Raw genomic sequence first — 12711 nt, 5'->3', positions numbered from 1 at the left:
TAATGATTTTTTTTTACGTCTGCCGCTAAGCGTTGACCGTAATTGTGCTGTCATTAACAGTAATTAAAGTCATTGACAGTAATTATACTGTCACTAACAGTACATTAACGTAATTGTACTGTCGTTGACAGTACATTTATGTAATTGTACTGTCGTTGACAGTACATTTATGTAATTGTACTGTCGTTGACAGTACAATTAGAGTCAACGACAATATTATTATTTTTTTGTTATTCTTTTTTAAATTTGTCTGATTTGTTGACAAGTCAACGTAATTATATTACTGTCGTTGACAGTAAAATAATTGTAAACACGATAATATTACTGTCAACCACATTAATATTATTATTTTTTGGATTTTTTTTTTGTTTGAGTTATATACGGAGTAACGTAATAATATTATTATGGTTGACACTAATATTACTGTTGTTACAGTAATATTACTCTCAACCATAGTAATATTAATTCATTTTGTTTTTTTATTATGTTTACCTTCGTTGAACGGCCAACATATTAATATTACTCTATTACACAATAATAATGACTTGTTGTTGTGTTAATATTAAGGTTTGTAAAAAGCGGTAATCGGGTCGGAGGCGATTAGGCACCGACTCACGATGGTGCGGCAGTGATTAATCGGTGAAAAATCGGAATAAATCAATTTTTAAAATTTAATATAATATATTTCTAGATATTATTTATAAATACTCAAAATATATATAAAAAGATATTGAAACATAGTTATATCTTCATCATGTATATATCCTAATAATATAATAAAAGTTTAATAATAATAAAATCATAATACGTAAATATCCTTATAAAATATAAATAAAAATGCAAATTTTTTGAATTTAAATTTATTCTTCAACTTTTTTGGCATACATCATTAAATTCTTTAACAATAACAGTTAACGTAAATAAAATAAAGCATAAACTCATTTTTTTTTGAAAAAAAAAAAGAAAAAATAAACGATTTTAGCCGAATTTTGCCCCGAAGTTTGACCCGCCTTAAAGGTTTGACCGCCTTGGACAGCCTCAACCCGCCTAAAATCGCCTCATGGAAAAAACCGATTTTTCAAACCCCTTTACACTAAAATCGTAAATGTTTGGGAACGCCTCCGCCTCGGAGACCGATTAATCGGCCGCCTCGGCCGATTTTTGGAATACTGGTTAATATTACTGTGCTAGAGATTAATAAAGCAATATTAATGTGTTAAACTGTAATATAGTTAATTTTACTGTGTTTAACAATAATATAGTTAATATTACTGTCAACCACAACAATATTATTAAAGGAAAACAGGGCAAAAAGATGTTAAAGGAAAAAAAATTCAAAAAAAAAAAAAAAAAAAAAAGTCAACGCCGGTGTCGGACGAAAAATTGTCCATAAAATTGTGTTTTAGGTCAAAATTGAATAATTTTGGGTCAAATTGAAGTAAGATTAAATTAAAGGATGAAATAGAGCATATTAAAATGTGAGGGGCTATTTTAGTATTTTACAAACCTCTGGTCCATGTATGAACTGTATTATAAAAGTTTTTATTGTCTGGACCCCTTTATAAATAAGTACCATTTGATTGGTTTATTTGTAAAGTGCAACTTTCCATATTATTATGAGATAAATATCCTTTTGTGGCCTTCCCATGAGTAGCACGAATTATCCATATTATTATGTCAAAATAATATGGGTATTTTTTTGACATTTTATTCCGTTTGCCTCTGTCAAATTTTCTTCCATATCTCTAGATTATTTTCCTTCACGATTTCTTTGTGAAATGTTTCGGTTGACAATTTGGGAAGAAAAAATACCACATCATTCAAAGTCAAAGTTTTATCATTAAATTCATTAATGAGGGGGGTAAGTGTTACATTTGTAACTTTAAGGGGGTAAGTGTTACCACCCCTATAGTTTAAGGGTGCAAAGTGTATTTAGCCCTTTCTTTTATATATAAGATTACGTTGACTGGTCAACAAATAAAACAAAATAAAAAAAAGTCAAAAAAAAAAATAATGTTGATGTGGTTGACAGTAATATTATTGTGTTTACAGTAATTTTACCGTCAACCGCAAAAGTATTACTATTCAAAAGTCAGCGGTGGGAGCAAAAAACATTCAGAAAAAAAAAAAAGTTCAAAAATAAAAAATTAAAATTGATTTTTTGAAAAGAAACAGTAGCATTTAGTTTGGATTACGGTATTCACCCTCAAATTAATGTTATTGAAGTTCGAAAGTGCACATTCGAGAAGATCAAATAACAATTCCTTCCAATTTTATTATTGAGTACTTCATCACACGTTCCTTCAAACATTAACGTTTGATTCGAGGTCAAATGCATGCAAGACCATCAAATTAACGTTATCAAAGCGTTCATTTGGAATAGACAAAGCACCAATTCCGTGAAATTTTATAAGGCGCATATGGCACGTCCTTCAAGCCGTAACGTTTAATTCGAGATCAAGTTACAAAACCCACATATTATTGAATATTACAAATTACATTAGGAAAATATCAAAACGCAATTTCACCTCCAATATTAGGCCATCTCCGGTCGAGAGCGGAAGGGGTTTGGATAGGACCGGGCTGGTGTGTTTAGTGGATAGGGGGATGGGGCTGGGGGAGGGGGTTGGTGAAATGAGCACAGGCATAAGTCATGGGCTCTCACGCGCCCCTCCCTCCGTGACTTTCACGTTTTTTTTTTCTTCACGTTAGGCCATCCCCCCTTTTCTTTTTCTTTTTTTTTCTTTTTTTTTCATTTTGTTTCTTTCTCTCTTTTCTTTATTTATTTTTCCTTTCGTATTTTTTTTTAATTTGTTTATTTCAATTTATTTTAGTTTTCTCTTTTTCTTTCTTTCTTTTTTCTTTATTTATTTTCACTTTTTTTTATTGGTTTCTTTTATTTTATTTTAGTTTTCTCGTTTTCTTTTTATCTAATTCAATCTTTTTAATTTAAAATAATAATTTTATTGCAAACATTCTATTAATTATATTAATTATATTAACATTACATGTCATTATATTACAATGTACAAGAATAGTTTTAAAAAAATTGTTCCAGAAAAAAGAAATTATTATTATTATTATTATTATTATTATTATTATTATTATTATTATTATTATTAGAGTACTGGTGATGGAAAAAATGGAAGAAGGAGCTTGATCGATTGGACGAGAAGTAGGTTGGGGTAGACACGGCCACGGGCCGGTTTTGGGCCCGGAACCGGCCCGAACCGGCCCGTTGACGGCCCAAACCGGCCCGTTGACCGTGTGAACCGGCCCGGAACCGTGAACCGGCCCGTCCTACCCGGGACGGGCCCGGTTCTTAGATTTGGTGAACCGTGAACCGCCGGGCCGGCCCGGCGGTTCACCCGGATTTAAAAAAAAAAAAAAAAAAAAAAAAAATCAAAAAAAAGTGAATAACGGCCGGTGAACCGGCCCGAACCGGCCCGGTGAACCGGCCCGGGTGAACCGGCCCGGTGAACCGGCCGTTATTTACTTTTTTTTGAATTTTTTTGAATTTTTTTCCCCCCCCAATTTTTCCTATAAATACCCTCACACCCCAATTTTGCTTTTTTTTGAATTTTTTTTACCCCCAAACCCCCCCAATTTTTCCTATAAATACCCTCACACCCCAATTTTTCCTATAATTTACTTATTCATCAAATATTTCAAACTTGTGCTTCTAAATTGATTTTTCATTTATTTCCTTTTCCTTTATCTATTTAAAAGTATTTCTTTTAATTTACTTATTCATTAAATATTTCAAAAAAAAAAAACAAAAAAAACAAAAAAAAAAAAATTCAAAAATTCCGGGCCGACCCGGAACCGGCCCGGATAGGCCCGTGAACCGGCCCGAACCGGCGGGCCGACCCGGCCCGGTGAACCGTGCACGCCACGGGCCGGTTCCGGTTCCGGAAAATGTGAACCGTGAACCGGTCCGAACCGGCCCGGAACCGGCCCGAACCGGCCCGTGGCCGTGTCTAGGTTGGGGTCAGGGGAGCCCCGGGGGAGCCGCCCCCTCTCGACAGGAGATGCCCTTATAAATTTTCAAGATTATCGATCTCAATAACAAGAATCGGAGAATTTTAAGGGGTAAGTATAGATAAATCCCCAAATACAAACTTAAAGCGCGGATCAGTCCCTACAGATGTTTTATGGGCGGATCAGTCCCTACTGCAGAGTTTCACATGCAGTTCAGTCCCTTTGTTTGTATTATTATATTATTTTTTTCTCTCTCTGTCTCTCTCTTCATTTAATGTTTCTCTCTCTTCTTTTTTTCTTTATTTTCTCTTTTCTCTTTCCTCTTTTTTCTCTTTCTCTTTTCTTTTTTCTTTCCTTGCCCCGTTCCAATTCAAAACTCAAATTTCAGTTATTTTTCTTTAAACAACAAATGAAAAGGCGCAAGAAAAAACTCGTGAAGAAAACAAAATGAAAAGAGGAGAGAGACCCATTCTCGAAGAATTATGAAGGGGAAGAAACAAGATTTGATTTTTTTTTTTCTAGTCACATATTTAAAAGATGTTTGATAGTTTGATATAGGTTCTGAGAAAAACGCTTCTCGTATTATTTTTTGAAACATTTTGTGTTTTATGTGACTGCAGTAGTATATGTCGTATTCAACAATAGTATTGCTAGTGTGGTTGGATGGTGTTGAAATAAGAGATGAAAAGTACTAGTATTGCTTGTCATGTAGTAGAATAAATGCGTCAACATAGTACGCTTACGTCTAGAATCAAGTATATTTGGTTCAGTGGTGAAGTACGTGTTGTCTAAGTGAGTATCATGTCGGCATTTTGAGGCATTTTGAACACTAAACGCAACACCATTGTTCATCAATCTTAAAATCTATTTTATGTCCCTCCCACACTCACTAATCACTAAATTTATTATGAAATTGGTATAATTCAATTCATTATAATTATGGTACAATTTATTCTACATAGAAATGAATGCATTACACCAGCGATGCTCGTGTTTTCCATTCATAGAGTATGCTTCTTTCAATGAAAAAGTAGATGTTCTCCATTTATATGGTACGCTTGCTTTATAGATATTATTTTGGAACCAATGCAACAATATAAACTCATTTTCTGAGGCATCCCTTCATTTTATGACTAATTACATGAAATGAGATAACGTGGGAATCCATCAACATCAATTATGGTAACATTTTAGAAAAATACTAGTCATACATACAAGTCTTGTACTATATGTGAATATCATATAGGAAATCAAATATATTTGTGGACTCGAAACGTAACACCAATGTTCACCAAACTTAAAATACTCATCTAAAACATAATTTATGCATCTTCCATACTAATTCATCATTAAAGTGTCAAGGAAATTGGTTCAACTCAATTTATCACAAAATATAGTATGTTTTGTTCCACAAATCATAATAAGTACAATGTATAAACTGATAAAGTTAGAGTTATTCATGCATATAGTATTGTGAGTTTATTCATAAAGTATATGTTGTCCATTCATATTGTACTGTTATATTCTTTATATTATTGTGGGGCCAATGCATCAATATAATATCATTTTAAGACGCATTTCTTCATTTTAAGACTATTAACATGAAATGAGATGATGTAGGAGTTGATCAACATAGATTATGGGAACATTTGAGGGCAATTTTAGCTCTACGCATGAGCCTTATACACTTATATGAGTATCATGTAATAAATTCAACACATTTATGGTATCTTGTACACTTATATGGGTATCATGTATGAAATTCAACATATTTATGGCATTTTGTACTCCAAACGCAACAATAATGCTCACCAACCTTAACATAAACATCTAAAACATAATTTATGCATCTCCTATACTAATTGATCATTAAAGTGTCATGAAAATCCGTATAACTTAATTCATCACAAACAATAGTCCGATGTGTGAAACACGTAAGTACAGTGAATACACATGTGAAGTACATGTCTAGAATTGACACGGTATCTTCAAATAAACTAGAAAATATGTGTTGTTCATTAGTATGGGACGCTTATATTATTTATATTAATTTGTGGCCAAGTCAACCATATAAACTCAACTCATAACACAATATAGTACCATGACTTCAACAGGTAAGTACAATTCATCAAAATATATGGTACAATGTTTTCAATATAAAGTACGAGTAGAGCTGACCAATAGTATTGTTAGCTATATAACAAAGGACATATTCCTGCAACTACATACACATAATTACAATTATATCAAATATAACCCACTATAAAGTTTCACTACTAGTACTTCCAATACTCTCTTTCAACACCATCCAAATGCACCAGGAATACCACTATTGCATATGGCATATACTACAACATCACCAAGAATAATACAATAAACCTTTTTCCCATTTTCTATATCAAAGTCATCAAACATCATACATCAAATCCTTGCTAGGACTAAAAATGCTTTGGGAGCATGCTAATATCGCCGAAGAATAATACCCAAGAGAAGAGTGTTCAAAATCGACAATAAATAAATGATCTTTACAAACTCTAACAACAAAATAACAGATATTGGAACCGAGTCAATGATTAGGGGAAACAAGTCAAATCTTATTTCTTCTCCTTCACCATTCTTCGAAAATGGGTATCTTTCCTCTTTTATTTTTGTTTTTTTCTTCTTCTACTACCTTGGTTCTTCATTTTCTTTGTTCTTGTTGCTTCATTTGTATTGATTTAGGAGTTTGTTTTCTTGCGCATTTTCGTGTTCATTTTTCTTTGTTGTTTGAAGAAAAATAACATAAATTGAATTGGAACGGGCAAGAAAAGGAGAGAGAGAAGAGACATAGAAAAAGAGGAAAGAGGAAAGAGAGAAGAAAGAGAAAAGTAAGAGAGAGAAAATGAAAAAGTATGTAATTTCAGATTAAAGTAAAGGGTATTTTAGAATTTTCACTTGCCTCTAGGGACTAAACTGCATGTGAAACTTTGCATTAGGGACTGATACGCCTATAAAACGTCTGTAGGGACTGATCCGCACTTTATGTTTGTGTTTGGGGATTTATATGTATTTACCCCGAATTTTAAATAGATGTTGTAGCCCAATTATTTTATTTAAAACAATTAAACTCTATTTGTACAATTATTTCTTATTTATTTATTAATTTACAAACTAAAAAATTTGCATTATAATATGCGGATCAAAATTCCTAATTATAGATCCACAAAATCTCCGATGATGTGATTGAGAAGCAAGAATATTGAGAATGGAGGCATCATTGCCTATTTACCCTACACTTGGTGTGTGCAATGTGTGAGAGAGAGAAAACTTAGCTAGGATTTTAGAGAGAGATTTTTTATAGTAAGCCAATGGAATCTCACAGGGAATCTGTAAATCTGTACAGAGACTTCCTTCCGTACTCTCTTGCTTCAGTGGTTCAATTTTCAGTAAACAAAAAAAAAAAAAAGCTGCTTTTAGCTTATCGATGAAAAGCTGATTGATATAGATAAGCTGTAAGCCTGTGTTGTATTAGGACACAAAAGCTGATTAAGGAGCTGCTTAATGTCGTTAATTTCTAATTGTTAATTAACATGCCTACCCCTGCTGCCAGGCCACGCAAACTTTGCATTAAATTGAGTGGTAAAGCCAATCATTATTAAGCAGTAGGTTAATCTATTTTACTGCTGGTTCAAAATGAAAACAATATAATATATGGTTTATAATAGACATAGTATAATATTTAACAAATTAAATATGCAATTAGCTAGGCACAAATTATTAGAAAACAAATAGACTTTTAAATGAATGAATTGGCTTGTCTCACATAAATCTCATTTGCAATTAATTAGGGGTGGAAATTGAAATAAATTTCTGAATTCCGCTGATTCTGATTCAAAAATGTCTGTGTTTGGAAACGTATTTCATTTCGATTACCGATTTCTTCGATTTTTTTTTGGAACGGAGAATCGTATATAAAATTACCAAAAATTTTGATTTCGGATCCAATTTTAGCTCTGAATTTTTTGATTTTTTTCCCAAAAAATATAATATAATTTATGACATAGTTTTGTAATTCCATAATATAATATATGCTATATTTTATATGAAAAATTATGAATACCTAAGGGCCAAATGAAATAAAACTCTAAAAAATATTGACTGGTATTAGAAACTCCTGTTGCATTTTTTTATTTATCAGAAATTTTCTATTGCATTGTGTTGTTCTTACATGTCAATTTATTTACTGCATTTTGTTGAATATTATTTTTTTGATTTTCTTGCATTTTGCTGGAAAATATTCCAAAAAGACATGAAAATATTGTGAAAGCTCCCGTAATTTCTAAATTTGGAACAAGATATTAGGGGTGTGCGCGGGCCATAAACCCGCGGGTTCTATCAAAACCCGCCCTCGTCCCGTCAAACAACGGTTCTTGATTTTGAAAAACCGAACTTGTGGATTTTTAACGGGTTTATGATAGGCGAGTCCATGGCTGGTTTGTAGTAGGACCCAACCTTTACGGGTCGAAACCCGTTATCGTCTAAACTATTTTTTTTATATATAATTTATAAGTTTTACGGGAGAATAATTAGAAACTAAAATGAATAACCTAAAATTTTAAATTGAAACCAAACATAAATAATGTAAATGTCAAGAGTAAATAAAAATTAATATAAAACTAAAAATAACTAATTCATAACTTAAAAGACAAAATTTAAATAAAATAAATATAGTTTTTTCAAGCATAACCAACGCTATTCAGCTCCATTCAACACCATTTTCTTCCTTTTTTTTCTGCCGTGTGTTGACCGTTGTATATATATGTTTTTTTTCCTACATTTTCTTAGAGATTTTCATAATCTTTATAGCTATTACTTCCACAATTATAGTTTAGTTGATTTATGTATTTGATACACTATAGATACTTTATTTATTCATTAATATTATTAATTTATTATACTATATAATGTAAACAAAACGACGTCGTTTTGTATGGCGGGGCGGGACGGGTTTCACGAGTATTAAAAAAATTGAACCCGTCTAAGACCCAAACCCACGGTTCTTCACCATTTTAGGACCCAATCCTATGGATGGATCTATCCGTCCGGTCCCAACGAGGCGGTTTTTCACGGGTTTGACGGGTGTAGCGGGTTGATGGGTCCGACTTGCTCACCCCTACAAGATATTATAAATTAATGCAATTTTCGAATTTTTCGAAATCCGCCAATTTCGAAGTATTCCGAATCGGAAAGGATTTTTGAATTCCGATAATTTTGCAACGATAAAACTTTGCAGCAAAAATCAACGACGTTACTATATATTAACTGAAAATTTACTTTTACGCAACAGACAAATAAAATAATACATATATTTTCCTTAAACACAAGGAATTATACATGTTGTTTACCCAAAAACATCCTCACCAATATTTTTCAAAAAAATATATGCAGGCATGAGAAAAGTACTGGAGTACACAAGTCCTGTAAAGGTAGAAAAGTAGGGGGCAAAGAAGAAGAAATAATAAAAAGTAGGGGGCAAATAAGAAGAAATAATACAAAAAACTACAAAAGACAAACTCAATAAAGACAAGAACATGCATGGAGACAGAAAGAAAAAAGGGATCAAAGCAAGCAAACATGTAGAAAACAAAAGATCTGCACTCAACCCTAAATATAAAATATAATGATGCATGCAAAGTTCTTGAAATTTTAATACTAGTCTAGCTTTACAAATTATTTTAAATAATAATATAATAATGTAAAAAATGATCCATGGTGAGAATTATCATATATCAAGAACACCTATATAGTAACATAGATATATAAATTCACAAAGATATAGAATCATGCATATGTATATATATATACATTTGTATGAGGTTCATTGCAATTTGTATCCCTGTGTTATGTCGAATTGCTAGAAAACTATCGTATGTTATTTTATTAGCAAAATATATACCTCTTATGATTCAATTTTTTTTAAATAAAACTAAATCATTGGTTTTTTTTACTATTAAAATAACACAGTAACAATTCGATATAACACAAGGATAGCAATTACAATGAACTCGTATTTATATATATATATATATATATATATATATATATATATATATATATATATATATATATATATATATATATATATACTAATTTTTCGGATCGACAATACTTCACTATTTGAAAAATAATAAATATTCAAATAATAAATAGTTGATTTATATGATAACTACCTTCAAGTACTCTCTCTCTCTCTACTTTCACACACACTTGTCTTTCTTAAACAAAAAAAAAAAAAGATATTACCAAAATATATAATTTGTAGCTGTTCTTCAGCGATTGTGAAGAGGGTCTGATTCATTTGGTACTCGCCTTTTGCTAGTGAAGAATTCATCAAAAACGTGCTTCTGCTTCTGCTTCTGCTTTTGCTTTTGCTTTTGCTTCTGCTTATGCTGATGCTGATGCTGCAAGTCTTGATGACTTTCTTGAAGTTTTAATAATGCTGAGAATTTTCTACTAGTCCCAAAGAGTACCATTGACGAAGTTTGATTTTTCTCATCTCCAGCTGAAACTAACAAAGCTACCATAATTATCAATAACACCATTTTCTTAAGCAATATGCCAACTCCAAAGGGATTGATTATTTGCATGTTTTGTGTTTGTCACACCAAAAAAAGAAAGAAATAAAAAAAGGGTAACTACTATTGCACACATATATAAAGGAAGGGAAAAAGAAAATCAGATTTTGAGGGTTTGGTTTTTATGAAATTTAGAAGAAATTAAAATAAAAAAGAAAACTTACTAAAAAGGAGGGGTATATATATATAATTTGAGTACACGCCCTGCAAACAAGGGACACATCAAACGATGGATGGGGCCTTTAATTAGCTTTATAGCTTTAGTGTGTGTTTTGTGTGTGTGCTTATATATAAATATATATATATAGGGTATATTAGATTGGATAATTAGGTCTACTTCTCAACTATGAATCTTCTTACGTACATATTCATTATTGCGGTGTCAAATTTAGTGGAATCTTCTAGATTATGTGGAATGTTCTCCAGTTTGTACTCGTTTTACCCCATTCGAGACCCATATTTTGAAACAAGTCATCATAAGAAAGATGTATCTCTTGACTTGTAAATATCAGATTGCGGGTGCATCAGAAATTCTGTATTTTTGCACAAAACGAGTACAAACTAGAGAACGTTCCACGTAATCTAGAAAATTATGTTGAGTTTGACACCATATATAAGGGTGTGCGTGTAAGAAAATTCATAATTAAGGCGGTGATTGTAATTATTCAAAGAAGGATTTTTTTTTTTAATTTTACCTTACATCAAGAATGGTGATAATTTATATATATATATATATATATATATATATATATATATATATATATATATATATATATATATATATATATATATATAATATACATAAAACAAAAGGGTAAATTACAAACACCCCCCTGAGGTATGGTCAAATTACAAAAACACCCCTCTTGTTTGGATAATTACAACCACCCCCCTCAACTCCTCAAATTTAGTGGAATTTTCGAGATTATATGTAATATTATCACTTTTGTACCCGTTTTATCCCATTCAAACTCTACATTATGAAGCAAGATGATCATAATATGTGATTTTTAGCTTGTATATATCAGTTTGTGGTGCATCGGAAACTGTATTTTTTACGCAAAACGAGTACAAACTAGAGCACATTTCACGGAATCTAGATGACTATGTTGAATTTGGCACCATAAAGGTGGAGGTCTAAGAAAAAATCATAGTTGAGGGGGTAGATGTAATTATCCAAACAAGAGGGGGATTTTTGTAATTTGACCATACCTCAGGGGGTGTTTGTAATTTACCCTAAAACAAAATTATATAATTGTTTGTGATTCACGAGAACTTTTGAACCCACTTTTTGAAGCTTTTACACAGCTCGCTTTCATTCCCCAAAATATGGGTCACACTCCCACTCCATACATAGTTAGGGCATCTCCAATGGAGTAAGCAAACTGTATTTGGCTTCAAAATATAGAAATTGTGGAAGAAATTTCAACACCAACAAGAAATTTAGTGGGGCTCTAAATTTTCAGATTTTTGCATAATCTCCAAACTTGTTCCTAAATATAGGACTTTGTTTGGAGACTCATGTGTATTTCATGGGAATTTGTTTAGAGACTGAAAATTATAGAGCCCTCCATTGTGGAATTTTATTTTTTAGAGACTCTAAAATTTTATTGGGTCTCTATATGGATCTCCAAAATAGAATTTAGAGACCCGATTTGCTTACTCTATTGGAGATGCCCTTAGGGTTAATTATCATGCAAAAAAAGGGATGTTGGTTTTTAGTGCTTTATCTTTATGTGGGATGTGCAGTTGTATTTGTATATATACCTTTGAAATAACTAGTCTGATTCTTTTCTTTCTATAGCTTCCTTCTGCAGTGAGCACAGGACCTATATATAGCACTTTTTTATGCCTAATTTATCAAGTATATATCTATTTGCCATATTGTTTGATTATTTTTTTTAAGACCAAGTTATTAGTAAGTGATAGATGCTATATATGATAGAGTTTTAATTTAATTAAGGTTAGCTTTGTGGTAAATACGTCAAAATGAGTTTTTTAGTCATGTAAGTTTACTAGTTGAGAGTTTTAGTTCACTATATTTTAAAATTAGAATTTTAGTACTGTAAGTTATAAAAATTGAGAATTTCGGTCCTATGACCTGCTATAACAGGTA

The sequence above is a fragment of the Erythranthe guttata genome, chromosome 3 (assembly GCF_056151865.1).
Source record: "Erythranthe guttata isolate IM_541 chromosome 3, IM_541, whole genome shotgun sequence".
In the NCBI taxonomy this organism is placed as follows: domain Eukaryota; kingdom Viridiplantae; phylum Streptophyta; class Magnoliopsida; order Lamiales; family Phrymaceae; genus Erythranthe; species Erythranthe guttata.
The sequence above is the reverse complement of the archived record's forward strand: the minus strand, read 5'-3'. Positions refer to the sequence as shown.